A 26,816-nucleotide genomic window follows, 5' to 3' on the forward strand; every position below is an offset into this window, starting at 1 on the left:
ATCAACTGAAGTAATCCCTGTGCCCTCCACAAATAATTCAAAATGACTTTTTTTTTTCCATCTAACAGTGCTGGGTTTAGTGAGCTTTAAGGTTTTAATAAAGAGCTTCAGAATGATTGCCAAGTATTTCAAGGGCTCTCAGAGTGCACTTGGTATTTGCAAGGATTTTCATTTCATGGATTACTTTGTGCAGTAATTTGAGAAACTAAGTGCTTTCTTTTAAGCATCCAAAGTTGTGATACAATCTGCATTGAAAATGTGTGGCCTTGTATTACCTTCCTATCTTAGCACTGGTCATTCTTCTGAAGGAAGTTGAATTTTTAATAAGATTTGCCTTTTCTTTAGGAACAGTGGTGGAAGGCCTGCTTCCGTTAAAAATGCAACACAGCTGGGCACCTGGGTGGCTCAGTCAGTGAAGCATCTGCTGGGTCAGGTCCTGATCTCAGGATCCAGGGATCAAGCCCCACATCAGGCTCCCTGCTCAGTGGGGAGTCTGCTTCTCCCTCTCCCTCTGCTGCTTCCACTGCTTGTTCTCTCTCTCTCTCTCTCATAAATAAATAAATAAATAAATAAATAAATAAATAAATAAATAAAATCTTTTTAAAAAACAAACCCTGCAACATAGCTGTCAGGATTGGAGGTTTTCCCTGTGGACACAATCATCTTAAACCTACAAAATACTGGTATTTACACTGACAATGTTGTATCAGTCTTATTCAGTGACATGACTGTCCTTCCCTTCCCTGACTGACACATCAGGCCTCCAGCTTCCCTTAGTGTCACACTCAATAAGGCACCCCTCACTTAAAACCCACTGGTATTTCTGCCTCAAACCTGCCTTGCTGCCTGGTTACCACCTTTGCCTTGGAGTTTTCTGGTTTTCAGCTCAGGTTTGTTTGACAAAGCACCTGCCAACTTCAGCTTTTGGTTGCTTTAAAAATCTTACTCCAAATCACATATTTCTTGGTATATGGCACATCCATGTCACGTCTCTGGTCCGTTTGCATTGGGCCACATCTGAGTCTAGATCAGGCAATTTGCATTAATCACTCCCTGCCGTGAGATGGAGGTGCTCACATGTCAGACTGAAGACTGCATTCTGCTGGCACGAAGATTTATATACTCTGGCTCCAGAACTTCAGAGCAACTGTCCCAGTCAATATTATAAGTTCCACTGTTGACCTGAAGAGGTTTTATCAAGTTTTTGTGCCCAGCCCACAGTTTTTCCTAAATTAAATGAGTTGGGTTGAGCTCTCCTACATGTTTTTTTTTTTTTGAACCAAAAGGCCTTTATCACGAAGATAGAGAATGTGTTCCTACGTTTCCAAACCCCTGACACTTCCTGTTTTTCCCCCTCTCTCTCACACAAGAACACATAATCACACTATAATTTAATTATATTCACATAATTTGTTAATGTATCCTTCTCTCATCCTAAACTGTGTACTCCTCCTGGGTAAAAATTGAGTCTTTTGCATGTTTGTGCTCTGCCCCCTTGGGTCTAGCACATGACCTAGAATAAAGTTTTCCTAATTATTCTGTTTGAATGATTCAAGTTATAAATACAAGTGTTAATTCCTTTGAAATATTTGTTACCAAGGTCAAATAAGTGTTCAAGAATTATTTCCAAGCTCAAACAGATTTTCAAAGACTAAAGCAGGAGGAAGACAAATATCAACAAATTCTGAAGATCTTTTTAGCAAGACTTCAACCTAATAGAAATAAGTACATTCCTTCCATTGATATTTATGAACTGGAGAATGGTCCCAATTGGCCAGGTTCATGCAGGTCTGAATATACACATTTGGGTTGAATTTGAGTAAGAGAAGAGAGCTATGAAGGTGTTCAGTCATACTACTCATGATTGGATCTATAGTAGGGACCTTTAATTGTTCCAGTATTAGAGAGATAAACTTTAGAATTATTACTGTGAAAAATGGGTGAAAGTTTCAATTGAGGATAATAGAAAATAATGCTGAGCAACAATGAGGTTTGGAATCATGCATTTTTTATATATCTGGAAATCTTGATATATTTGAGTTTCAACAACAATTTGTAAAAACTCATACTTTCTGTCCTATTTCTCCTTCAGTATAAGCCTACAATATGGAATGAATAAGTCACAGGGGTGAAGGAGCATAGGGAATCTAGTCAATGGTATTGTAATAGCATTGTGTGGTGACAGATGGTAGTTACATTTGTGATGACCACAGCATAATGTGTAGAGTTGTTGAATTACTGTGTTGTACACTTGAAACTAATATAACATTGTGTGTCAAGTATACTTCAATTAAAAAAAGAAAAACTGAAATAAGTTAATTTTTTTTTAATTTATTTATGATAGTCACAGAGAGAGAGAGAGGCAGAGACACAGGCAGAGGGAGAAGCAGGCCCCATGCACTGGGAGCCCGATGTGGGATTCGATCCCGGGTCTCCAGGATCGCACCCTGGGCCAAAGGCAGGCGCCAAACCGCTGCACCACCCAGGGATCCCATAAGTTAATTTTAAAATATTTATGTTTATATATATTTTAGCCTACAAAATTATAAACTAATTAAGGGTTGGGACCATGCCTTTACCTCTTTAATAATACTTTCACACTTTCATAGTAGGTATCCAAAAATATATTGTTGATTGCTTCATATATGGATGGGAGAAATAAGAGTAAGAATACTAAGCAAGCTAGAATTCTCCATACAGCCATTATGGAGTAACTGGTCTCAGACTTTTTTTTTAATTTTTATTTATTTATGATAGTCACAGAGAGAGAGAGAGAGGCAGAGACACAGGCAGAGAGAGAAGCAGGCTCCATGCACCGGGAGCCCGACGTGGGATTCGATCCCGGGTCTCCAGGATCGCGCCCTGGGCCAAAGGCAGGCGCCAAACCGCTGCGCCACCCAGGGATCCCTGGTCTCAGACTTAACCTCTTATCATGAAGTACTGTAACATTTCACAAATTATTTGAGGTAACTGTGTCTGGGCATTGAGCACAGGTAGCTCAAAATCTTGATATTTAAGAGAAGGGAAACACATGAGGTGAGTCACTTTTCAATCTGGCCTTTTGTCTGGGGCCACTTTTCAGGAAGTAGAACAGGGAGGTGGAATCTAAGTAACGGGGGAAACAACACAAATGGTGGTTGACCTCACACCAAAAGCAGTGGATACCACAACATTATGGAACAACATCTTTAAAATGCTGGATTGGGATCTCCTGGCTGGCTCAGTCACTACAGCAGGTGACTATTGATCTCAGAGTCATGAGTTTGAGCCCCATATCAGAGGTAGAGTTCAATCAAAGATAAAAAATAAATAAATAAATAAATAAATAAATAAATAAATAAATAGCTGGAAGAAAAAGAGAAGAAAGAAACCCTGTAAATTCAGAATTCTATATCTATTGAAAATATCCTTCAATGAGCACCTGGTGGCTTAGTCGATTAAGTATCTGCCTTGGGCTCAGGTCATGATCCCAGGGTCCTGGGATCAAGCCATGCTTCAGCCTTCCTACTCCGTGGGTAATCTGCTTTTCCATCTCTCTCTGCTCCTCCTCCCCCCACTGCACTTATACTCTCTCTCTCTCAAATAAATAAATAAAAACTTTTTTTACAAAAAGGAAAATATCTTTCAAAAGAGAGGGTGATAGAAGAAAACATAAGAAAAATATTTGTGACTCTGGGTTAGGCAAAGATTTCTCAGATATAACATCAAAAGCTTGGTACACGACAGGGAAAACTAATAAATTGAACTTTATCAAAATTAGGAATGTCTGCTTTTTTTTTTTTAGATTGAGAGCAACACTTTATTACTATCACATGTACTCACAGGCTAGGAGGGGAGGATTTCATATGCAGAGCCACAAAGAGGTTGCATTTGTAAATAGAGTGAGAAACCAGAGGCTGTGGGAGACAGGGTTTGTAGTATCAAAAGGGTAGACTGCCTCTTGGTTGCCATTGGCTTATTTGAATAATTCTGTGACTTTGCAGTGAACTGAACCTTGTTGCTGAAATAAATGGGAACTGCACTTGATTCATCTGATAGGGGGTGCTATTTGCCTAGGAAATCTTTTCCATGGGAGCAGAGTGGGAAGGAGAACTCACAGTCAGGCCATTTGAAGCTCTCCAATTTTTACCTTATATCAAGGTAGTGCATAATATTGGAATGGGTTCATAAGTATTCACTTCAATTTTTTAAGATTTTATTATTTGAGAGAGAGAGTGAATGAGAGAGAGAAAGAGAGCATAGGAGAAGGGAGAGGGAGAAGTAGACTCCCCGCTGAGCAGGGAGCCTGACATGGGGCTCCATCCCAGGACCCCAGGATCATGACCTGAGCTGAAGGCAGATGCTTAACTGACTGAGCCATCCAGGTGCCCCTCCACTTCAATTTTTTTTTTTTTACTGCACACACTTTCTCTACCTCTCTTTATGTCCTTTTTTATATATGATAATTTAAATATTTATAAGAAGAAGTGTTGCTGAAGGGAGAGCATCGAAGTTGTTTCAATGAGCAATTTAAGTGAAACTCTAGACTAGGTATTTTCAGAAGAAAAGATGGTGTGTGTGTGTGTGTGGTGTTGTCGTTATTGGAATGTCTGCTCTTCAGAAGACACTGTTGACATAATGAAATGGCAAACCAAAGAGTAGTAAAATATATGCATATCACATATTTGACAAAGAACTTATGTCCAGAATATATTAATCAAAATAAGTAATATGGAAAAAAAGTTTTAAAAAGATACTTCACCAAAGAAAATATACAGGTGGCAAATTGGTACATGAAAAGATGCTCAATATTATTAATTATTAGGTAAATCCAAATTGAAATCATGACAAGATATCACTCCCATCTATTAAAATGGCAAAAAAAAAATTCTGATAAATACTGGCAATGATGTGAAACATCTGGAAATATATCCCTAGTGTGAATGCTAAATGGTACAGCCACTTTGGAAAGTAGTTTAGTGGTTCCTTATTCAGTTAAATGTACAAGCCAGATATTTACACAAGCGATATAAAAATATATGTTCACACAAAAATCTGTTCACATATTTTTTAAAGATTTTCTTTATTCATGAGAGACACAGAGAGTAGAGAGAGAGAAAGATACAGGCAGAGGGAGAAGCAGGCTCCATGCAGGGACCCCGATGTGGGACTCGATCCCGAGTCTCCAAGATCACCCCCTGGGCGGAAGGTGGTGCTAAACCGCTGAGCCACCCGGGCTGCCCTCACATATGTTTATAGTGGCTTTCTGCATGCATAATCACCAACATTTGAAACAATACTAATGTTCCTCAAATGTGGAATGTATAAACAAATTGTGGTATGTCCACACTCAGCATAAAAAGAATGAATTATTGATATATGCAATGACTTGGATATATCACAAATGTATTATGCTATGTGAAAGAAGCTAGCTTCAAGTGGCTACATAGAACATGATTTTATTTATATGACCTTCTGGAAAATGAATAACTGAAAGAACAGAAATTAGTTCAGGGGTTGCTTATGACTGGTAGTAGTAGGTTGGGTTGACTTTAAAGGGTCACCTGGGAATATGTTTTAGGTGATGGCAGTGTTCTATATCTTGATTAAGGAGATATTTGGCTGTATGAGTTTGTCAGAGCTAGCAGAACTGTACATGAAAAAAATGATTTGGGGTGCCTGGGTGGCTTGGTTGGGCATCTTACTCTTGGTTTCAGCTTGTGCAATGATCTTGGGGTCATGGAGTCAAGCTCTGTGGTGGGCTTTGTCTGCTTGGGATTCAGGTGGAGTCGGCTTGGGATTCTCTCTCTCCCTCTTCCCTTCCTTCCACTCACACACTCTCTCTCTCTCTCTCTCTCTCACACACACACACACACACAAAATAAATAAAATCTTTAAAATAAAGATTAATTTTACTGTATGTAATTTGTACCTTTAAAAGTGAAAAACAATAGAGTATAATGGCCATTTTAAGATAAACAAAAGCTTAGGAAATTTGTTGCCAGCAGCCCTGACCTCTGAAAGATTATGAAGAATGTTCTTCAGGCTAAAGAGAAATAGCACTAGAAGAAAACTCAAATCTATAGCAAAAAAAAATGAAAAGCAATAGAAATGATAAATATTGGGTGAATATAAAGGCTGGTTTTTTTTCTTTTATTTTCTAGATTTGTTTTAAAAAACTGATATTTAAAGCATAAATATTTTGTTTTGGGATTTTTAACATATGTAGAAGTTAAATGTATAATAAAATAGCACAAAGTATATAAGGAAAATAGAATCATACTCTTATTTTTTTTTTAAAGAGAGGAATGGGAGGAGGGGCAGAGAGAGAGGGAGAGAGAGAATCTTAAGCAGGTGCCATACCCAGAGAGGAGCCCAACACGGGGCTTGATCTCACAACCCTGGGATCATGACCTGAACTGAAATCAAGAGTTGGATGCTTAACTGAGGTACCCTATGAATCATACTCTTTTAAATGTTTTGAGTTTTACATGAAGTGGTATAATACCAATTCTAAGTAGACTGATAAATTAAGAATATATGTTAAAATCCCTAGGAAAAGTAGCAAAAGTAGGACAAATATATCAATAAAAACCCAATGGAGGATGTAAAATAAAGTATTAAACATATTCAAAAAACACAAAAAAGCAGTAAACAAGGACAAAAAAAAAACAATGTATGGAACAAATTGAAAAGAAACAGCTTAGAAGGTAGATTTAAATTAAACCATATAAAAACTTGTCAATTCATTAGGAAGACATCACAATCCTAAAAATGAATTGATCAAAAAACAGAACAATAAAATAAATGAAGTAAAAACTGACAGAACTAAAATAAGAAACAGAAAAGACTACATAGTAGACAATTTCATTACCCCTCTCTCAGTAATTGATAAAACAGGTAGACAAAAGATCATAGTGCTGTAAACTATTTGAACAACACTATCAACCAACTCAACCTTACTGACATTTATAGATCACCTCAACAATTACTAAGCATACTTTTCACGTGCACATGGAATTTCTATCAAGATAGAAGATATTAGGCAGTAAATAGGCACCAATAAATTTGAAAACATGCATAGTATGTTCTTGGAGCATAATGGAATTAAATAATACTAAGATATTTAGAAGATGCCTCAAACTTTGGAAACTAATCAACACTTTGAAATAATCCATGAGTAAAATAGATCACAAAGGAAATTAGAAAATATATCAAACTGAGCCAAATTAAAACAGAATGCCTGTTTGTGGGGTGCTACTAAAGCAATACATATATGGAAATTTATACCTTCACATGTTTATTTTAGAAATAAGATCTAAAAAAAAAGAAATAAGATCTAAAACCAATGACTAAATTTTTGTTTTAAAGGCCTTAGACTACCTAATTTCAAGGTTTTCTATAATGCTGCAGTTATTCAGATATTATGGTATCATAAATCATGTACAAATACATCAGAAGAACAGAACACATCACCCAGAAAAAGACTCATACACTCAACTGATTTTCAAGAAAGAGCCTAATGCAATTCAAAGAAGAAAGGAAAATATCTTCAACAAGTTGAGTATAATAACCATATGGGAAAAAACGAACTCTGACTCCTTCCCTACATGGTACAAAAAAATTAATGAGATACATTAAGATCTAAATGTAAAAGTTAAACCTATAAACGCTTTTTTAAAAAAAAGATTGCAGAATATCTTTGCAAATACGCAGTCAGCAAAGATTTCTTAGAGTAGCCACACACAAAATCATTGAACTTAAAATGATAAGTTGGACTTTGAAATAAAAAAGAATTCTGGTTTTCAATAGTTGTCTTTATGAAAATAAAAATGCAAGTGACAGAGAAGTTGAAAATAATAGCAACACACATATCTAAGGACTTGTGTCCAGAATATATAGAAATCTCTCAAAAATGGCTAATAAAAAATGGACAAAATAATTGAACAAATACTACTTGAAAGAAGATATGTGAATAACCAATAAATACATGTAAAGTTTCTCAATGTCATTAGACATCATGAAAATAAAAGTTAAGACCACAGTGGTTCAACCACTTTGGAAAACTTCTGGCAATTTCTTAAACAAGTAAATATATACCACCTTATCCAGTGATTCCATTCCTTGGTATTTACTTAAATGAAATTAAAAATTTTGGCCACACAAATACTTAGATGAGAATGTTTATAGTAATCTTATTTATAATAACTAAAAACTGGAAATAATCCCAAAGTCTATTAGCAAGATAGTAAACTGGTGTGTTCATATAATGAAATAATATTTAGCAATAAAAAATAATGCACATAAACAAATGTCATTGAATTGTGCCCTTACAATAATGCTTATTTCATTGTATATAAATTTAGTTCAGTAATTTAAAAATCTGTAAGTTAATTCTTTAAGAAAAGATATTTTGGCTGAATAACACAAGGGGAAATTGGCTCATCATGTAATTGTTTTTCTTTTCTGATCCAGTTTGTTCAATTTACAAATATTTTATGAAATGTATCTGTGAAACCTCAGTGAAACAACCTTCTGTTCTGTGGCTCTATTCCTAAAAGTTATTCAAGGTCACCAAAACACATTTATTGATTCCACAGTCAACATTAGCTTTTATTATTATTATTATTATTATTATTATTATTATTATTTTATGTAGTCTTCATGTATACCTTGGAGCCCAACACAGGGCTTGAACTCCTAACTCTGAGATCAAGACCTGAGCTGATATCAAGAGTCAGATGCATATTCCTGTGACTCTAAGTTATTGGCTTTGATTGGGGGTTGGGAGAGATTAATTCATTTTACTCAGGGATATTGGAGAATACACCAAGCAGGTGATTGAATAAATGCTCCCTAAAATACCTGGTAATCTGCAGTGTTGGATAAAAATTAGAGAAAAATCCTGGACTACATTAGTGGTTTGGGTAAAATGAGTTCAAACTTACTTTTAAGTTACTTGGGGTAGAATTATCTCACTTTCCTGCTTATCACATCTCCTTTAGGAGGTGTGTTAATTTGCAAATGGGACTGTGTCTGGAGGAAATATCAACTATTTGCAACTATTTGCAGCACTTAGATGCAGCAGACCAGAGGAATTTTGACACAAATAATATGATTGGGCATGATATTAGTGATTCACCATGGCAGGTTGGTGAAGATTTAAAGGGGATATCCATTTTGGGGGGTCTTGATTAGAATGCCATCATTCATCTGTTCTAGCTAATCTCAACAAGGAAAGTAGGGGAAAACCTAGATGCCTACAGCTTTCAGAAATTGGTTCATCTATTGCCAGGCTAAGTGAATTATTTATCAATGACTCAGCATATCTCTGGTGTTTGAAGACATATTGCACAAATTTAAAATAAGTTTTTATTATTTATTTCTGCAGCCAGGAAACACACCCAGTTAAAATAAACGATTTGGAAAGATTTTTGTTTCTGAAAGTTATGAATAATTTCTTCAGTATAAAAATTCAGTGTCCACATTTTGTGAATCACTTTGGACTTAGACTCCAGTGCATTTTCAGTACTCACCCTTTCACACATTAAATAGCATGAATGGCTATTAAATGCTCATGTTTTATAAATAAAATTTCAGGAAATATTAAAATAGAAAATAAAGCAGAATGGAGAATAGCTGAAGCCACACTTATTCCTCCCTAATGGAACCTCAGTTTCATTTAGGTATGTACTCCATTTCCTGCTCCAGAGGAGTTCTATTGCCAAAAGAATAAGAACATAGAATTTCTCCTGGTTATTTTTGCTCCACAAAGGTCATTTGACCTAACCTGAACTAATCGGAATAAATTTTATTCCATGTTTTGAAGAGAAGTTACTCTATTTGTTTTACTAAACAAGAAAGTAAGTACCCTAGTTGCTGTTGGTATTCTCTTGAAAAGAAGTTGTTAAGGATCATGAATGAATAAATAAAATCTTTATTTAAAAAAAAAGTTGTTAAGGAAAACAAAGGAAAGAGATGGTGTTTTACTGAATTGTTGAATCACTGATGTTTCTATACTTGATCTTGCACTACCTCTAGTCTTCCTAGTATGCAAGAAAATATATTTCCTTTTTGTTTGGGAAAGTTTAATTTAGTATTTCTTATCAAAAAATATTCTTCTAAACATCATGGAAGTACATCATCATTAGCTCTACCCTGACCTTGATTCATTGTAAAATATTTCGTTGTCATACTGAGTTTTAGGATAAAATAGGATACTTGTAATTCATGGTTCTTGCCTACATTTTAAGCAACAGAAAATAAATGAATACGTTTTAGTTCATATATTGTGGCCCAATTTGGAAGTTCTCCGTACTGCTAGGGAATTATTATTCAATTTCATTGCAGAGCATGAGATCCTGATGAAAAATAGAAGGGAGACTATTTCTCTTAAGTGTGAGAAATAGGAAAAATATGACCTGTGCTTAAGCTATCATCAATGCAGAGATAATTTTGCAATGTGAACTTAACCTTCATAAGTCAGGAAAATTATAATCATTGGTAAATCATTAAAGAGTCAAACTATTGTGAAATGATCAGAATAAAGAAAGATGGGAAAGAAACAAAATCCTAAAGAAAATAAAAGCACACTCTTTGTCATCCATGTAACAGAATATTAAGATTACTATTAAAGCCATAAGAAGGATTCCAGTACAAGATGGAGACATAGGAGGCTCCTGAATTCACCTCCTCTAATAAACACATAGAACCTACAGCTACACATAGAGCACTTCTCTCTAAAAGAAATCCGGAAACTGGCTGAGCAACTCCTACACATCACAGGATCAGCTATTTTCTTCACTTCTTTTGTCACATCTGTGTCCCTCTCACACTCAGATTCTCGGGAGCCCAATGACGGATTCAATCCCAGGACCCTGAGATCACAACCTAAGCTGAAGGCAGACACTTAACTGACTGAGCCACCCAGGCGCCCCATCACACCCAGATTCTTGAAATGCCTACCTAAGGGGTCCTTTGCTCTCTTCTGCCTTCCGGTTCTTCGATGTCCACTATTTTACACTGTTTTATTTGAACGCTCTCCTAGCACAATTATCTATCCTTTCATTCTTTCAGCATTTAAGGTTTTTGTTTGTTTTACCTTCACCCATTATCTTCTCTCCAATCCAGAAATAACCTACTATTTTCCTGCAGGCCAAGTCTATCTTGAGACTTGATCCACATAATGCTTTAATATGGATAGAATGTAATACTACTAAGCAATTCAAAGTAACAAACTATCAATAAATGTAACAATATAGATGAATCTCAAAAACATTATATAGCACAAGAAGAATTAAACCTAAATTGGCTGTGTCATTCCATTTATATTAAGTTCTTGAAAAGGCCAATCTAAGTTATGGTGATAGAAATAAAAAATTTTCTTACCTGTTAGGTGGGTGATTGGCTGGAACTTAGTATAAGGGAATTTTTGGGTAATGGAAACATTCTATAACTTGTTTGGGGTAAAAGTTACATGAGTATATATACTTGTTTGGGGTAAAAGTTACATGAGTATATATATTTATCAAAATTTACTATAGTACATATTTAAAATCTCTGTAATTAATTTTATGTAAATTATATCTAAAAATGTGGAGGAGTGAAGACTCTTAAGTTAAAAAGACTAACAATATTTGGGGCACCAGGCTGTCTTAGACAGGAGGGCATGTAACTTTCCATCTCAGGGTCTGGCATGTGACTTTTGTTCTCAGGGTCATTATGTTAAGCCCCACAATGGGTGTAGAGCCTATTAAAAAAAAAAAAAAAAGGAGTCTTAAGAGCTCTATCAAACAACTACAGAGTGTGGACCTTATTTGGATTCTGAATCAAACTACCAAAATGAAAAGAATAAAATTTAAAGAGGCAACAAAAATTATAAATTTATGTTTTAAAATTTTTTAAATGGCTCTCAACATTGTCAATTTAGAAATCTGTGTTTCTGGGGGTTCCTGGGTGGCTCAGTCAGTTAAACATCTGCCTTTGGCTCAGGTAATGATCTCAGGGTCCTGGGATTGAGCCCCCCACCCCCTACATTGGGCTACCTGCTCAGTAGAGAGTCTGCTTCCTCCTCTGCCTCTCTTTCTGCTCTTCCCCCTGCTTGTGCTCAGCTCACTCTCTGTCTCTGTCTCTCAAATAAATGAATAAAATCTTAAAAAAAAAAGAAATCTGTTTCTGACTTCTTATAGAAAATGGAAACATTGAACCCACATTTTCAAATAAGCCTAGCAGTTGGGCTTAGGATCAATAAATTCTTACAGTCTCAGTTGCACAGAGACCCCGCCATTCTCCAATGTGTCTTGCATACAGTCTCATTCATTTCTGTTATTTCTACAAGCACGTAGGTACTTGAATTCATGACTCTGGTCATATCCCTTTTATCCATTTAGGACTTTTTGTTTGTTTGGTACTTTGGTCCAAATTCTGGTTCTTACTCTTGATGTGACTATTTTCATTGTATTTGGGCAAACTGGAGTATTTTAAGATTACACATATGTTTCAACAGCATACACACAGCCTCACTGAAATGACAGACCCAAAAGTTTACCTGATACGATAGAGAGTAGACCTAAGCAGAGGCAGTCATTGCCATTGACCTAGAGACCCTGGAACTAAGCACCTTATATAAAGGTACAAGTATATAATAAAATAATAAAAAAATACAGAATGCCTCTACATAATGAAGACAGCTACTTTATTAATGATTAACCTTTCCCATTTTTTTCCTGAGATTAAATTTATTAAGATTTCAAATCCTAAAATCTCTATTGTTGAAATCTCTGAGTTGATCTCATTCCATGGTGATCTTTTTTTCCAAAGAGCTTGTAATTAAACAAGAGCACGTAAGTAATTTTATTAATGAGATTTCCTGCTACTTTAAAGTTGTTCCATTTTCAAGACTGTCTGAACATTTTACAGGTCACAAAAATATTTTTAAAGATTTTTTAATGGAAAAGTGGCTGAAATAGGTTGGATCAAAATAAGCTGCTCCTTCCATCAGAGACTAGGCATGAGATATTTCCATTTGGATGGAGGAATTTTTTGGATTATATTCACCTGATGAGTGAGATGTGAAAATCAGATTTCTAGCTTAGCTATGGAATTTTATTTAGGAGACCATATTCCTCTCATTTTTATTCAGTAGCACATACAGTGAAAACAGAAACACTGCAATTAAGTAATCATCCAGTTTCCTCATAAAAACACATTATGTTTCAGATGACATCAAGAGGACATGATAAGCAATCCATAAGACTTAGAAATATAACATATCAGCAGAATGTTTTGAAACCCATTGTCAACAATATTTACTAGGCATGGCAAAAGAGGGTGGGTGATAAGAAAAGCCATCATGGTTGAAAAGGTCTGTTAGCAAACACCTGTAGATTGCAATTTGAAATTAAATTTTCTTGTCATTAAAGAGAAATGAATTTCAAGTAAGCATGTTATTTGCTTCCCTATAAACATCTCCACTGATTCACTCATCTGGGTTGCTAGTCAACAGGGAGGGTCTCAGTGGTGTTGTTCATTGTAACATCTACAGGGCAGAATAGAACAATTTGCATTACTAAATTAGGGAGAAAATACAAATTAAGATGAATTCCTGCTTTTCACACTTGTAGTAAACAGAGAGAGGTCTGCTTTGAAATATGACATTTGGGTTTGGCCAATAATTCTAAGCCCAAAGGGAGGTAGGTGACTAACAATGATGCACTTTTCTTAGACACACTTGGAAGGTTCAGATAAATTTAAACTTTGATTCACATTGGGGAAATGAAGTAGGGTAAGGAGGGAAAAGAGAGAACAGGGTGACATTGCAATCAGTCGTGCAGTGGTGTTTACAAATGTTGGCCTGGATTTAGAGCTTTCGGGAACAGAGTTAAATTATGCCAGGCCAGTGCCCTGAATGGTTTTGTGCAATGAGGCAGTTGTCAAGTTCCAGAATGATGCTTCCAAAGCTTTCATGGCCTTTCCCACCAAACTAGGTCAGTGGTGTTTAGATATTAAATTTGTGTCTTCATGGATATTAAACCTCCTAAAATAATACTTGATTTCTCTACATGACATAGTCAAGGGAGTAATAAATTTGAGAATCTGAATTGTCCAGATCATTGTCTGACTTTTCTGCATTTAATAGAATATAGTCAGATACATTTTTAAAACTTTATCTCTAATGCAATTAAATTAAAGGTAGCGATTTGAAACCCCCAATAATGAGCATCTACTACACTTTATGCATTATATTAATTATCTAATATAATCCTCACTATGTCTCTATGAGATAAGGTTTTCCCTATTATAATTCTTATTCTGCAAATGAGGAATCTGAGACTAATTTGTTCACAGTCACTATGCTAGTAAGTAGATGATTTGGGATTTAAATTATGATCTGTCCTACTTCAAAGTATTTTAAAACATGTGTTATGACACATTGCTGCTGGGATACTGATCAACCATTTAAAAAAACTTCTTAAAAATTACAGTAGAACAAGGCAGAGTAGAAAATATTGGACAGCAACATAGGTAGCACGGTTCATGAAACTTTTCTTTCAGATGTGTGTGTATATGTGTGCAGCATGTGTATAATGATCTGAAATAAAAATGCATTTCCTGCTGTATCACAGTAAAAAAGAAGTTTAAAAAATACTGCAGTCTACATTCTCAAATCAAAATAATCTGTGGTAATTATAATATGCAAAAAAAGAAACCCCCTAAAATAAAGTACCATAACTGGAAGATTTGATTGGTAACTTCCTCAGCTTTAGAGGCTGTGTGGGCTGTTTTTCATTTTCTCCTTTACTAGATTTATAACCATCTATCTCTCAGATGGCTCTCTGGATTCTGCAGTTCAGAGCTTGACCAACTACTGTGTGGCGCGCTTCAGTGTACATAAGATCTCATTTGATGCCAAGTAACACTGTGCGTTAGAGCTTGTACAAATATTAGAGAGAGAACATAGAACTTAAATATCTTTCCCAGAGTCACCCAACTAGTACAAGAAAGGAATAGGAATCAACTAGAAACCCTGTGATATCATGTCCCCTTCTCCTCACACTTCCTTTAAATGGCATATGGCAGGTATTCCATATACACACCTTTTCAGGCCCAGTGCAGAAAACAAGATGCTTAAGTGTGAGTGTCTAGTGCTGGTAAGAAGCTGTGACTTTCCACACTAGTAATAAATATATGTCCTTCTTGATCTGACAATGTCAACAAAATAAATCAGTGCAATCATTTAATTTAAAAAGCATTAAGTAAGAGAATTCTGGAGTCTCAAAATTACCAGTTTTTCAGAGAATGAAGAATCCTTTGATGATCCTGACCCTAGTGAGAGTAGAAAGCGGGGAATGAAATCAGATTTATTGTAAATAAGATACTGACAGACAAGGAAACTTAATTCAGCATCAATACATGATAATGAAGAGTTTTAATAGCTTATTGCTCTTTACAAATATTCTCTCTTGAGCTATATGAAACATGATTTATAAATGTAAGAATAATTGGATTTGGATGTTCATTTAATTGACTCATCCATATCCACACATAGGGAAATCAATTGTATTGTAACTATATGTCTATTTACCAATATAAAGCAATTTGTTGAATAGAGGCCATGTGAAAGACAATACACAAAGCATCTCTAGAAACATTATGATGCATAGTTTAATGCTAAATATGAAATAGTCACATATGTAAAAATAATCCAAATGTATATTTATAAATAATTTATCTAACAGGGTAAAATATAAATAGATATATAAACAGGAAATAAATATGAAAAAACACCATAGACAGCAAGTTTAGGAAAATATAAGAGAGATAAGCATGAAATAATGTACTTAGCTATAACTCTCAAGTTCTCAAGTGCTTTTTGAGATGGCTTCCTTAAGAGTACTAATATAGTATTTAGCTACTACCAGCTTCATTTCTATTTCTAGGAGCTAGTAACCAGGAGATGGAATGCTACAGGGTTAGTGTTGGCAAAAGACCAGGTGTTTCAGATGTCTGTACTCACTGGCAGGGCACGAGTTTGATGAGGATAAAGCATTGGGAAATTAGCTGCTCCTCTAGGAAAACACCAAACGGTGACTATGCTGGTGCTGTGGGAGAGTCTGGAGGGCCCAGGGGCCCTGGAATGGTAGGCCACCAAGGTTTCAGTGGAGGCTGAGGCAGCGGCATACCAGACCTGGTCCTGGCTGTGGTCGGGGGCAGGGCTCGTGGAGGCAAGGCCAAGCACGTGGAGTGGATCCCTGTCACCATGCTGGGCCACCTGGTCAAGGATATGAAGATAAAGTCCCCAGAGGAGATCTGTCTCTTCCCTCTGCCCCTCAAGTACTCTGAGATCATTGACTTTTTCCTGGAGGCATCCCTCAAGGATGAGGTTTTGAAAGTTATACCTGTGCAAAAGCAAACCCATGCTGGCCAGTGAACCAGGTTCAAGACATTTGTTGCCATGGGAGATTACAATGGACACATTGGTCTGGGTGTTAAGTGCTCCAAGGAGGTAGCCACTGCCATCCTGGGGCCAGCATTCTAGCGTCCCTCTCCATCTTCCCTGTGCCACAAGGCTCCTGGAGGAACAAGATCAGCAATCTCTGCACCATTCCATGCAAGGTGACTGGCCCCTGTGGCTCTGTGCTGGTGCACTTCATCCCTGCCCCCAGAAGCACTGCCCAAGAAGCTACTGATGATGTATCAACACCTGCTACACCTGAACCTGGGGCTGCACTGCCACTAGGCAACTTCACCAAGGCCACTTCTGATGTCATTTCCAAGACCTATGGCTATCTCACCTATGACATCTGGAAAGAGACTGTGTTCACCAAATCTCTCCATTGGGAATTCATGGACCATCTTGTAAAGACCCACACCAGAATCTCTGGGCAGAGAACCCAGGCTTCAGATGTGGCCACCACATAATTTTATATAAGAAAAATAAAGTGAAGTAAAGCCTGTTAGAAAAAAAAGAGTCGGAAAATTATGACTCTGTGTTATATATAAAATCATGTCATAGTTACAATCATTTATCTATCACCAAGCATCTCATCATGCAGCTGTAATATAAGAGAAGACAACTGGATTTAGAGTCCGAAGACTACATTGGAATAAAAGGCTAAAATTTATGAGCTGGCTAACCTTGAAAATTAATTAGGCTTCAGTTTCTTCCACTGAAAATTGTAGATGGTAATTCTTTTTTACAGGAAGTTGTAATGGTAATTTGAGGTTGAATCATATAAAATTGCTGCTATTTGATCATTTTTATCTACAAAAATGATCATTTCACTTGGATTAACCTAATAGTACGAGCTACACATTTGTTGAATCTTCCGTCTTATAGGCACTTTGCTATGTTCCACATGTTGTAGTAGATTACAATGATGGCTTCAATTTTTTTACCCCTCCTCCTGGATTTGTACCCTTTGCAATAATACATTTTTAGCATCCTCCCATCACTAGTGGGCTGACCTACCCTGTCCCTTGAGTCTGGACTCAACAACTTGACTTATTTTGGTCAATGGAATGTTAGCATGGGTGAGCGGGTGCAGAGGTTTGAAGTGAACTTTAGCAATGGAGCTTGTCCTCTTTTGCTAAGAGAATATATCCAGGATAGCCTGCTAGAGAATAAGACACATCTAGAGAGAGTTATGGACATCCAGTCATTCCAGCCTGGGCCATCCTAGATCAACTGACATCCAGCCAACTCCTAGACCTGTTCAGGAGACCAAGTATGATTAGTATAGCCAACCCCTAGCCAACCTCCAGCTATAAACTTTTAGTTGTGAACCTTAGAGGATTTATATCAGTACACATATTATTGTGGCAATAACTAACAGATATAAATGATTCTCTCATTTCACACACACAACAAATCTATAGGCACTATTATCATCCTCCCTGGATGAAAGAGGATACTGTGACCCCAGAAAAGTTCAGTGAACTGCCCTGGGTCATATTAACAGACAGTAAATGACAGAGGAAAGGTTTGAAATTAGGGAGGCTGGCTTCAGAGGCCATATTCTAACCAGTATACTGAATGGCTTTGTTCTTGTGAAGATGAAATGAGATTATTTTTTTTGAAAGTGCTTTGTCAATGTTAAAGCACACTAAAAATATAAGTCATTATTATGAAGCTGCAACTCCTTTTCAAAGATGCTGTAAAATTCCAACTAAGTTTTTTCTTTGTCTCATAAAAAAAGAAACCCCAGGCAAGCACTAGATGATTTAAAATGCACTGTTCTTTGATATGCCAGTTACATAGGGAAAACTGATAAATGGTGAAATTTAGCATGCCACCTTCCTTCCGAATCAGTGATAGACCGCTGCTATTTGCTCGGCAACTACCAAGTAAACAGAAAAATAAAGCCATGGTTTTCTTGGCAAGTGTCATTAAAAATAGATTAAGTTTACAGTAAATGTAATCTGTAGCATAGATCATACAGGCAAAAAACCTGAAGGGGAAATGAAGGCATTAATAAGATATTTCTTAATTTTATGAAGCGTTACACACATCAGACCACTGAACCAAAATAACCTAGGGAAATAGCAATGAAACAAGCATTTATTCCTCAGCTTTGAGGAGGCATGCAAATACAAATGGTGCAAAACAAGAAGCTGATTATGCCTGGAAATTGGAATAAACATAAAAAAGAAAAGTCTGGAGATGCTAATAGGCATTAAGTTTATGAGGTGTGACTTTATTTACATGGAATATTCTCTATGGGAATGAATTTTTAAAATTCCATTCGATTTTTCATTTTTATATATATTAAACACTCCCTAAATTTATTATTTTCTTCAAAAAAAAATAAAACTAGAATGCTAAACTGGGTGAAATGAATAACGGAGAGAACTGAAGAGAAATAGGACTCTCTGTAGAAGGGTGTTCCTAAGCTAAGCAAGGCATGACCAGAAGAAGGACTTCTTGATTTGGGAGGTTTTTATCCATAGGAGTTCCCCCCACTTTTTTTTTAATAAAACACAGAATTGACACTTTCAAAAAGAGAGAAAGAGAGGGAAAAAAGTGAACTCAGAAGAAAAGGGAAGAAAAACTAAAAAGGAACCTTAAAAAAAAATTAGAACAGGAAAAGAGAGTTCTCCAGAAAGCATAACTAAGACTTAAATGATTTATATAAAAAACTATTGTTTCATCCATGTTTCATCCATGTCTCCAAAAGATCCTAGCCTTGATTTCACTGTTCCCTATTTTTTTAAAATATTTTTTTAAAATTTTATTTATTTATGATAGTCACACAGAGAGAGAGAGAGGCAGAGACATAGGCAGAGGGAGAAGCAGGCTCCATGCACCGGGAGCCCGACGTGGGATTCGATCCCAGGTCTCCAGGATCGCGCCCTGGGCCAAAGGCAGGCGCCAAACCGCTGCGCCACCCAGGGATCCCCATCACTGTTCCCTATTTTAATCATTCATTTCTCCTCTGACAATTGTCTCTGTCCTCTGAAATAGGAAAGAGGGAGGAGTTTTGCTCTTGAGTATCTTTTTCTAGTACTCAGCTTTGAACACAAACTAGTCCATTGTCCCTTCATTCACTTATTCATTAACAAACATCTACTGAGAGAAATGAGAACTTCTAATTAGGGGGTGAGCCGTATACAAGCTCTGCTATGAGAAAACTGACCATGCTTAATGCGGATTTGGATAGCACTTTTTTCCCCCCTGACAGCTACAGCTCCATAACCTCCCACCATCTTTTTCTTTTGAGATTCTGTGACCCTTAGTCTCTTCATATTGTACTTGATCAGATGTAGCTTTATGTAGTTCTTGCTGAATTTTACCTTATTGTCACTGCTTCATTGTCCTAGCCTGTCAATAGTTTTTGATCTTGACAGTTTCATCCTACAATGCTATATGCAAATTTTTATGTATTCTTAAAAGTCGTTGAAAAAATTTTCCACAGGCCAAATGACTAAAAAAACAGACAAAAAAACCCGCCTAAAAACTGGCATGCTAATACATGGGAAATGGGCATACAAATTGATTCTACTGCTTTGGAAAGCTGTTTGGAAATACTAGGTTGAGCATGTGAATTCCCCCCAAGAAACCATCAATTATATTCCAAATTATAAATACACAACAGAACTGTGTGTACAGTTTTCAAGGGATCTATACAAGAATAATCATATCAATATTTATAATAGTCCGAACGGAGAGCAAACTATATGTCCAGCCACAGTAGAATGGATAAATATATTGTGGCATCTTCAGGACACTTGGGTGGCTCAGTCAATTAAGCGGATCTGCCTTCCACTCGGGTCATGATCCCAAGGTCCTGGGCTCGAGCCTCGTATTGGGCTCCCTGGTAAATGGGGAGTCTGCTTCTCCCTCTCCCTCTTACCTTCCTCCCTGCTTTTGCACTAGCTCTCTCTCTCTCTCTCTCTCTCTCTCTATCATAAATAAATAAATAAAATCTTTAAATAAATAAAAAGATATGTAAAAAATTGTGCATCTTCATAAAATGGAATACTATAGAGCAGTGCGATGGACAAGCTACAACTCACATGCAACAATATGGATAAATCTCAAGGACATAATATTGAACAAACTAAGACAGAAACAAAACAAAACAACATAAGTCCATTTTCCTGAGTTCAAAAACCAGACTAAATAAAACTGTAATGTATAAGGATGAATAGTTAAACGTCCAAGCTATTTTTTTGAAAAAGGAAACAAGGAAATGATTATCTCTAGGGTGGGGGAAATGGGAGGACAGGGATGAAAGAAGCTCAACATTTCAGCTTTTTGATCTTCGTTATGGTTATATGGATATTCACTCTGTGAAAAATTACTAACTTCTGCATACACATTTGTATACTTTTGTGTGTGTTTTATTTCACAATAAAAAGGATTTAAAGACAAACAATATTAATTAGAACATCATGTATGGAAGCACCTCTACATGATTATCTTCCAGTTTATTTAAATTCCGTTAGCCTAAGCTGCCATTAAGCATCTTGCTGTTTTTAAATGGTTGCTTTTAGAGAGCAAATCTTTCAACTGAACTACTTTAAAGTCTTACCTAATATGTTGACATTATTATTTTGTGAATAAGTGACATATTAGCCTAGGACTGCTAGGCTAGAAACCTCACAGAAGATCAATAGATAAGTCTCCTAAAATGAAAGACACTGAAAAATAATAACTAAGATAAGATATATGACAACTCTTCCTAAATCTCAGGTGTTTTAATCACAACTAAGAGCTGCTAATTCTGAGGTGAATGTCTTTTAATCGCATACAAATAAGTAATAACCATATTTCATTAATCCTAAAATATGTTTTCTCACACCTATGAAATCAGAATGCATCTTATAATCAATGGCACCCTCAATCATTGTCAGCCTAGATCAAAGCTAAGGTCTTTCAGAGAGAATTTTCATTTGCTTTTGCCAGCCAACTTCAGGCACTACCCATCTGAGACCATTTTAAATTAAATTCTCTGCTTGAGGTTTCTTGGACCACATTGGAAGTGTCATTTCAGGCCTCAAACCTGTATGACTACTGACTGGCTGTTCAAATTCACCACTCAAGGTCGAGGTTGAAATATTAAGGCTCCCTTGCTGCTCCTCTCTCTGGCCACTCTACTGAGTCACGTAGTTTTATGCTGAAGCTATAGGCTTTGGTGTAACCCAGTTATAGTGAGAGGACTCCTGTTAGGCCACTCCTCCATGGAATCTTGGTTTTTACTTTTTTTTTTTTAAGATTTTATTTATTCATTCATGAGAGACACAGAGAGAGAGGGAGAGACATAGGCAGAGGGACTTCCTGTGGTGAGCCCAATGCAGGACTCAATCCCAGGACCCTGGGATCAAGACCTGAGCCAAAGGCCGAACACTCAATCACTGAGCCACCCAGGTGTCCCCGATTTTTCTTATCTTATTGGTACACAAAGTCTTAAAATCTGTGGTGTCTTAGATTATACAAGATATAGGTCACAGGTATAGACTGGCTTTTTTTTCCTTTTTTTTTTTCAAAAAAAAAATACTTAACCTACAATTGGACAGGAAAACCCAGATTGATTCTTCCATTTATCATTTTGTTGGCTGGTGTATTAATTTTGGTCAAAATCTGTTATATACTCTCGATTGTTAAAGTATCAGGTTGTAACAAAATTAGTGGACTTAATTTGAGAACTGCAAGTATTCCACAATATAGGGCAGAATTATTGCTTCTGTGTGCAATGCTTTGTGTTCCCTACTTGAGTTAGAAGACCTGTGAAGTGTCAGATTATACCTTTAGTAATGTCCTGTGACCTTGTCCAACATTGGGCCCACATTAAAAACACAATAAAACTCAGTGAATATGTGGAGGACTGAAAAACAAACATGTGGTTTGCAAGAAACAAAGAAAACTTCTGTAAATAGGGTTGTCTGTGTGTGTGGGCACCCGAATGCAAAGGAAAGGTCAACACCTGGGCACAAAGTCCCAGAGCGCTTCTTGGTTGGTCTTCATTATGAAAATATTTTGGCCTTGGCAGGATTAGATATTATGGAAGAGTGCTTGGGAGGGGATTGGGAATCCTATCTACAATGCTTGCTCCAACAGATTCAATTCACAGCCTTAGCAGGTAATAAAAGAAGCCTCTGGACCATGTAAGGGATTGCCCAGGCATAGCTAGGTGTACTGGCCATTTTATGTATTAATGCCAATCTCAAATAAATCACTTTTCTGGTCTGCTGTGGGAGGAAAGGATATTTCTGTCAGTGAGTGAATGGAGGATTACTGACTTGCTGACCTTTCCTGACTGTGATAAAAGATGACTTCTTTCCTTTCAGCAATACTTTAAAAATGGAAATTGCTCTTTTAAATGTAGGATGTGAGAATGAAGGAGGGAGCCCACTATTATTCCATAAATAGATGGTGGCAGAGGGCACCCCTTGGGAAAGGGAGAAATTCTCATTAGGGCTATTTTTCGGAGAGTTGTCAGTATGCATGTGTTTGCATTTAAAGATTGGATAAAGGAGGAAGCAAGTCCCTGACCTGATGTATTTTTAAGACTCTATTCTTATTCCTGAAGCATTTAAATATAGTGTGTAAAATACAGCACTCCTAAATGCCTTGTGCTATGTTTCTTATGTGGATTTTTATGTCATTTTCCTAATGAAGGAGTCAGAAATGCGAAATTATTTTGCCTTGGATTATTAGATCCAAATAAGAATGGAAAATAACAAGGCATGCATTTTCCTTTGACCCAGGAAATGGGACAGTTGCTAGTATTTCAAAAAACAAATGCCTTTTGCTGCTCAGGCCACAGGAAAAAAGAATGTGCTAAAGGATTGGACTTTTTGTTAAATGTGTTCAAGGATCTTTTGAAGGCCTGAGAAATTTAAACAAATAAGAAAAATGATGATGCAGACTATTAAGTGATGTCAAATACTGAAGAACTAAAATGGGCCAGAGAAAGTTCCACCATATCCCTGAAGTCTTCTATCACTTACGACCTAAGGGATACTTTTCTCAGCAGTACCTTTTGTCAGAACCACTCCTTTGTTTCATGTTGTGCGAACATGTGGCTTCTCTGGACAATTTGACAATATTGTTCACAGAAAGAAGGGATCATGTATTATATCACTGGTGATGAATCAATTTGTCTTAAGGGCATGAGGCCATCTGCTGTCATCCAGAGTCACAGAAAAATGTCCATCAAAGCTGAAATTCACATCAAACAATAGAACTTTATTTTGAAATTAAATAGAAAAAAAAAACACCAAAAAACTTCTTCAAGTGGATGACTTAGCTCCTGGATGAAAGCTGTGGAGATGATGGATAATTTGACTGCCTGTAAAAGAAACAAAAGCAAAAATGAACTATTGGGACTTAATCAAGATAAGAAGCTTTTGCACAGCAAAGGATACAGTCAACAAAACTCAAAGACAACCTACAGAATGGGAGAAGATATTTGCAAATGACATATCAGATAAAGGGCTAGTTTCCAAGATCTATAAAGAACTTCTTAAACTCAACACCAAAGAAACAAACAATCCAATCATGAAATGGGCAAAAGACATGAACAGAAATCTCACAGAGGAAGACATAGACATGGCCAACATGCACATGAGAAAATGCTCTGCATCACTTGCCATCAGGGAAATACAAATCAAAACCACAATGAGATCCCACCTCACACCAGTGAGAATGGGGAAAATTAACAAGGCAGGAAACAACAAATGTTGGAGAGGATGTGGAGAAAAGGGAACCCTCATACACTGTTGGTGGGAATGTGAACTGGTGCAGCCACTCTGGAAAACTGTGTGGAGGTTCCTCAAACAGTTAAAAATATACCTGCCCTACGACCCAGCAATTGCACTGCTGGGGATTTACCCCAAAGATACAGATGCAGTGAAACGCCGGGACACCTGCACCCCGATGTTTATAGCAGCAATGGCCACGATAGCCAAACTGTGGAAGGAGCCTCGGTGTCCAATGAAAGATGAATGGATAAAGAAGATGTGGTTTATGTATACAATGGAATATTACTCAGCTATTAGAAATGACAAATACCCACCATTTGCTTCAACGTGGATGGAACTGGAGGGTATTATGCTGAGTGAAGTAAGCCAGTCGGAGAAGGACAAACATTATATGTTCTCATTCATTTGGGGAATATAAATAATAGTGAAAGGGAATATAAGGGAAGGGGGAAGAAATGTGTGGGAAATATCAGAAAGGGAGACAGAACGTAAAGACTGCTAACTCTGGGAAACGAACTAGGGGTATTGGAAGGGGAGGAGGGCAGGGGGTGGGAGTGAATGAGTGACGGGCACTAGGGGTTATTCTGTATGTTAGTAAATTGAACACCAATAAAAAAAAAAAATTTGACTGCCTGTAATAGTTTGCACCAAGAACTAAAAAATTCATCCTAGTAGGTCTTGTAAAGACCTAAGTATTTTTGGTCTCATTGCAAGAAAGATCAATCCTCCTCTTGAAGTTGTTATTATATATATCATAGTGCATCTAATATTGAAATACATATTTTATCAGTGGATTTTCATGAACAAGTAATGTTCTTTTTAAAAATATTTTATTTACTTATTTGAGAGAGAATAAGCAGGGCAGAGGGAGAGGGAGGAGCAGACTCCCTGCTGAGCTGGGAACCTGATGTGGGGCTCGATCCAAGGCCCCCGAGATCATGACCTGAGCTGAAGGCAGATGCTTAACCGACTGAACCACCCAGGCACTCTAGTAACATTCTTTTCTTAAAACACACACACACACACACACACACACACACACACACACACACACACATGTTTAGGAGGACACAATAGCAAGAATGGGGGAGGTTGAACTTCCCATTCCTTGTTTAATCCTTGGTTGAGTTAGGAACACAAGTTCGGGGGAGATTAAGCTTTTGGCCTTGGGTTTAGTTGTCTTTGTTTGTATATCAATACTTTTTCATGTGTTGGAGCCACTGTGTAGCCAAAGGATGATCTTTTGAATAACTGTAACCATTTGGTTGACCTGCGAAGGCAGCCATGCAGATCAGATCTCCAGAGAAATTGAATGAGTAGACTCTTACCACATGCAGTTAATGGGTTTGTTCCAACATGCTTGATTATACTTGAGCCTGATTTACCTGAGTCCAAAGCAGCACTAGAGTGAACATAATGGAAACTTTAGTTGATAATGTTGTGTATGTGAAGGGTGCCTGGGTGGCTCAGTTGGATAAGTGTCTGCCTTTGGCTCAGATCATAATCTCTGAGTCTTGGAAGTCTTGGGATGGAGCCCTACTTCGGGCTCCCCGCTCAGCGGAGAGTTTGCTTCTCTCTCTCTCTGTCTCTGTCTCTGTCTCTGTCTCTCTCTCTCTCTCCCTCTGCCCCTCTGCCCTGCTTGTTCTCTCTCTCTCAAGTAGATAAACAAAATCTTCTTTAAAAAATATTGTGTATGTGATATATTGCTCTGATATCCTCAAAATAAGCCATAAATTCAAAGAATAAGTGAAATCAGCAAGACTGGCACTCTTGGAGAACACATATGTACGGTGTTCTCTGGAGTTGTGCATAGTACAACAGCTCTTATGGGCTAATGCAGATTGCCAGTGCATTCTAGATGTAAGATGGGGGAGAAATGACTGTGAGTGGCTTCAGAGATTCCCGGGCAGCTTTTGTGCCATCTGATAATTACTGATCTCTCACCTTTAGAATATGACTTGTATCCTGGAAAAAATATACTCAGAGAAGGGAGAGTTTACATTAAAATATTTTTGCTGAGCTACATTGTACTGTGAATGAGGCATTGTAATATGAATGAGACAAGTGGGACAAATTTTGACAGGGAAGTGGAATGTTGGGCAACTTGGGTTGGGATGGGAAGTGTGTCAAGAAATTTTCATGTACTTCCCAATTCTTTTTTTGGACATTTAGCACAACCTGAATATTGAACTCTCAAATGAAGAGTGCTTTGTCTAACAAAAGGTTCCCTTGGTTCCAACTAAAACTGGTTTAATCAAAACAGGAAATTATTGGAAGGACATGGGAGTATTTCATGGAACACAAGCAGCTTGACCTTATACTAGGAACTGGTACTCTTTCACACTCTCTGGGTCTTACATGATCTTTCTTAACTGCTTCTCTCTGCATATCTATTTCATTCCTGTATTCTCTGCAGTTTTTCTTTGCATCCCTGCACACACCCCCAAAACCCCATGGTTTATGCATTTTATTACTAGCTACATGCAGAGACCAATTCCAAATTAATGGGCAAGAGAAACAGAGAGGCTAGCTTAAGGCAGGAACCATCTCTGCTGTAATTACCTCTGACCAGGGGTGCAGGGTCGTGTGGTGCAAATACGGCTGCCTGCCAAGTCCTCTACTGTTTTCAGAAA

At 37.1% G+C, this 26,816-nt stretch overlaps 1 pseudogene; it reads left to right on the forward strand.

Annotated features, from left to right (window-relative positions):
• The first annotated feature begins 16,096 nt into the window (after window positions 1–16,096).
• Window positions 16,097–16,899, forward strand: LOC112655828 (40S ribosomal protein S2-like; annotated as a pseudogene).
• Window positions 16,900–26,816: the final 9,917 nt, after the last annotated feature.

The sequence above is a fragment of the Canis lupus genome, chromosome X (genome assembly GCF_003254725.2).
Source record: "Canis lupus dingo isolate Sandy chromosome X, ASM325472v2, whole genome shotgun sequence".
In the NCBI taxonomy this organism is placed as follows: domain Eukaryota; kingdom Metazoa; phylum Chordata; class Mammalia; order Carnivora; family Canidae; genus Canis; species Canis lupus.